The sequence below is a fragment of the Schistocerca americana genome, unplaced genomic scaffold (genome assembly GCF_021461395.2).
Source record: "Schistocerca americana isolate TAMUIC-IGC-003095 unplaced genomic scaffold, iqSchAmer2.1 HiC_scaffold_287, whole genome shotgun sequence".
Lineage (NCBI taxonomy): Eukaryota > Metazoa > Arthropoda > Insecta > Orthoptera > Acrididae > Schistocerca > Schistocerca americana.
Genome location: NW_025726002.1, coordinates 102,501 through 107,500, shown reverse-complemented (window position 1 = coordinate 107,500; position 5,000 = coordinate 102,501).

The window sequence follows — 5,000 nt, the reverse complement described above, 5'->3', positions numbered from 1 at the left end:
CCAAGCCGACCAAGACATCGATGGGCCCACAGTGCCCATCTTTCGACCCCACCCACAAAGCCTGCGTCCTCTGTCGACCACAGCACCCCAACGCCAGCGCCTCTGCCGCACGAAATCGTGGACCGGCAATCACTCCACCTGCGCCCCACTCCAACCGCCCAACTCGCAACTCCAGCGGATGAACGGCGGACTTTTCCCGCAGTCGCAATGTGCAATCCACCCCTATAACATGCGTTTCATGAAGAGTTATCTCCAATATGCGACATTCCCGCTGTCCCTATACATGAGCTGCGGGCTGTACCAGTTACGAGCTAGAGACGCGACCGCGTTGCTCTCTGTACGAATGCCGATGCTGAGCGGTCAGCTAGGAGGCGCTCCATCCATGTCGGTACCGGTGAGCGTTGCACTCGCAGTCGCAAGAACGTACGGCAAGTATATTACCTGGAAGAGTCAATGACAGTCCACGCCCCCCTGCGTGGGAAGAGTCTTTCTAGGCCATGACCCACCGGAAGGGCGCAGCGTCCCCCACCCCAGACATGTGACGTCACACCATCGGTATTGACGACTAGACTGATTCCTTATAATCATTTGCCATACACCGGTGGAAGCTGCCGAGACGAGTAACTACATAGCGGGCTCGCCGTGTCACTAATGTACAGAGATACAACAGTTTCGACTGGAACCGGATTAAACGTATACACGGCGCTGATTAGTAATAGATAGAGCCATCAGAATACAGATAATGTATACAACTGTCCGTATACATGCTGAAAGACTCTGCTCACAATCACAACCACACGTCAGCCACACACCCTTATCACGCACTACTCTCTGCCTGTAACACGCACACAGACAATATGTAAGCACCAGCATGGAACAACACCCAGTGCATCCTCTCCGCCACATTAGACAATCCACACTGTCATAACCAGACTGGGAGGTCCACTCAGAAAACAGAATATCCCACCCACCCGACAACCACCATTGCTCAGCCAAGCCACCAACACCCACACATGTCCTACACAGGGGTGCACCCAACATCACAATACTGCCTCCTCTCACAGCACACAAACAATGGCAGGAATGAAAGACACAGGTCTGCCACAAGCATGGAATGAGAGCGCCGCCTGTCATGAGCCAAAGGTGCATCCTGACGTGGCAAATCAGATGATGCCGCAGGCATCCACTTACTATAATCACAATCAACAAACCGGCCGCCCCGCCCCGCCCCCCATTAAACCTTTCCTTACAACAATGTGTACCTTAACCTAACCTATATCGTACCGTAACCTAACCTATATCGTACCGTAACCTAACCTATGTCGTACCGTAACCTAACCTATGTCGTACCGTAACCTAACCTATGTCGTACCGTAACCTAACCTATGTCGTACCGTAACCTAACCTATGTCGTACCGTAACCTAACCTATGTCGTACCGTAACCTAACCTATGTCGTACCGTAACCTAACCTATGTCGTACCGTAACCTAACCTATGTCGTACCGTAACCTAACCTATGTCGTACCGTAACCTAACCTATGTCGTACCTTAACCTAACCTATGTCGTACCTTAACCTAACCTATGTCGTACCTTAACCTAACCTATGTCGTACCTTAACCTAACCTATGTCGTACCTTAACCTAACCTATGTCGTACCTTAACCTAACCTATGTCGTACCTTAACCTAACCTATGTCGTACCTTAACCTAACCTATGTCGTACCTTAACCTAACCTATGTCGTACCTTAACCTAACCTATGTCGTACCTTAACCTAACCTATGTCGTACCTTAACCTAACCTATGTCGTACCTTAACCTAACCTATGTCGTACCTTAACCTAACCTATGTCGTACCTTAACCTAACCTATGTCGTACCTTAACCTAACCTATGTCGTACCTTAACCTAACCTATGTCGTACCTTAACCTAACCTATGTCGTACCTTAACCTAACCTATGTCGTACCTTAACCTAACCTATGTCGTACCTTAACCTAACCTATGTCGTACCTTAACCTAACCTATGTCGTACCTTAACCTAACCTATGTCGTACCTTAACCTAACCTATGTCGTACCTTAACCTAACCTATGTCGTACCTTAACCTAACCTATGTCGTACCTTAACCTAACCTATGTCGTACCTTAACCTAACCTATGTCGTACCTTAACCTAACCTATGTCGTACCTTAACCTAACCTATGTCGTACCTTAACCTAACCTATGTCGTACCTTAACCTAACCTATGTCGTACCTTAACCTAACCTATGTCGTACCTTAACCTAACCTATGTCGTACCTTAACCTAACCTATGTCGTACCTTAACCTAACCTGTATTGCGCCTTAACCTAACCTGTATTGCGCCTTAACGTAACCTGTATTGCGCCTTAACGTAACCTGTATTGCGCCTTAACGTAACCTGTATTGCGCCTTAACGTAACCTGTATTGCGCCTTAACGTAACCTGTATTGCGCCTTAACGTAACCTGTATTGCGCCTTAACGTAACCTGTATTGCGCCTTAACGTAACCTGTATTGCGCCTTAACGTAACCTGTATTGCGCCTTAACGTAACCTGTATTGCGCCTTAACGTAACCTGTATTGCGCCTTAACGTAACCTGTATTGCGCCTTAACGTAACCTGTATTGCGCCTTAACGTAACCTGTATTGCGCCTTAACGTAACCTGTATTGCGCCTTAACGTAACCTGTATTGCGCCTTAACGTAACCTGTATTGCGCCTTAACGTAACCTGTATTGCGCCTTAACGTAACCTGCATTGCGCCTTAACGTAACCTGCATTGCGCCTTAACGTAACCTGTATTGCGCCTTAACGTAACCTGTATTGCGCCTTAACGTAACCTGTATTGCGCCTTAACGTAACCTGTATTGCGCCTTAACGTAACCTGTATTGCGCCTTAACGTAACCTGTATTGCGCCTTAACGTAACCTGTATTGCGCCTTAACGTAACCTGTATTGCGCCTTAACGTAACCTGTATTGCGCCTTAACGTAACCGATATTGCGCCTTAACGTAACCTATATTGCGCCGTAACGTAACCTATATTGCGCCGTAACGTAACCCACATTGCCCCTTAACGTAACCCACATTGCCCCTTAACGTAACCCACATTGCCCCTTAACGTAACCCAACACACGTTGGGCCTTAACCCAACACACGTTGGGCCTTAACCCAACACACGTTGGGCCTTAACCCAACACACGTTGGGCCTTAACCCAACACACGTTGGGCCTTAACCCAACACACGTTGGGCCTTAACCCAACACACGTTGGGCCTTAACCCAACACACGTTGGGCCTTAACCCAACACACGTTGGGCCTTAACCCAACACACGTTGGGCCTTAACCCAACACACGTTGGGCCTTAACCCAACACACGTTGGGCCTTAACCCAACACACGTTGGGCCTTAACCCAACACACGTTGGGCCTTAACCTGCTCTGTAATTGTCATACGACGCGTTAAATTAGTGTAGTGTTGCCTAACTGCAACCCCCGCAATATAGTTTGCTACTCGCACTGCCCGGTCCCCAGTGTATCGCTTCATGTTAAACACCTTGCAGCTATACACTGTAATGTGGATGGCAGCAGGACGTACATGCTCAATGCCCTTTGCAGTTGTTCATTGGCATTTGCAGTTGTTCATTGGCATTCGCATGTGCGAAGCACTTAGCCTACGCTGTGGTACGGCCTGTGTCAACTGTCCGCTGATGTTGTACGTCCAAATCACACACTGTACTGCACATTGGTCCTCATGTACTGAATGATACATCGTGGTACATGTGACCGTACAACGACTGCGCCAACAACGGCGAACCATGCGGTCCAAATGTTGTGCACTCAGCTACGTGTCGTCTCCCTATAAGAGCTGGATTGCAGTGTGGTATGCCCTGGATGGCGATCAGCATGAGCCGTCTGTTGATGTAGTGGCGCGTGTTGTCAGACGTAGTCGTCTCTTCTCACACACCGTGATAGCATGGTGCACTGCGTTCCACATCTGCGACATGCGACAGAGGCCGGTTGACAGTCGTTCGCGCAATGGACATCGCATACGTACGGGGGCCACCTTCCACGTGTTCGCGAAGCGTGCACATGTTGTTGCGTGTATGTGGGCAGACATAGTGTGTCGTGACACCTGACACAGGCATGCAACAATCGTTGAATTTGCAAATGGCGATGGACGCCTACGTTTGCTGGTGACGTTATGCAAATGAACAACTGGTAAACCGTTGTGGTGCGGTTGTTCTCGCTAGAGGTGAATCAGTGATGGCGACGATCGGTTGAGCTACCAACCGGTTGTTCCAGCGATACCCACCATGCCCACGAACGTGAATGGCATCTGGGTGTGAAGCGATACGCGGCGGTGGCTGGGTGGGACCGTCCCCGGCCGGTGAGGGGGGGCCTCCCGGCGTGCTGGCCGCGCGGTGCGTGGGCGCACGCGCTACAGCCGGCTGGTGGGGGCGGCCAGTGGCAGGCGCGCCGGCCGACGGAGGCGGCAGGCGGCGCAGCTGCGCGCCGGCGCACCCTGCACGCGGCGCCGTGCGGCCAAAGTAGGTCCTCGCGGGCCCGGTGCGAAGCGCGGTGGACATCTGCAGTGTGCTGGTCCGATTGAGGACTGTGTGCGCTGAGGATGCGCCGCCGCCCGGCGCTCGGCGCCGCGACGCCGTCTGCTGCTCGGTCGCCTCTGCGGTTCTCGCAGGTGGTTTGTATCGCAGCTGTGCGGACGTGTTGGCGCGTGCGCTGTGCTGGGAGAGTTCGCTTCGGCACCCAAGTGGGGCTTTTGTCCTTCTGTGGCGCTGGCGTTGGAGCTGCCGGTCACCGTAGGTGGCGCGTGTTGTCTCCCGCCGGCAATGCCACGACAGCACGCTCCCGGGCCTCTGTCGGCAGCGGCAAGCTCAGTTGGGAGCACGGGTGGTCGCACCTAAAGCGTCTACTCGCCAAACTCCGGGCGATTGCGCCTCTCTCGAACCCGACCAAGTACTTAG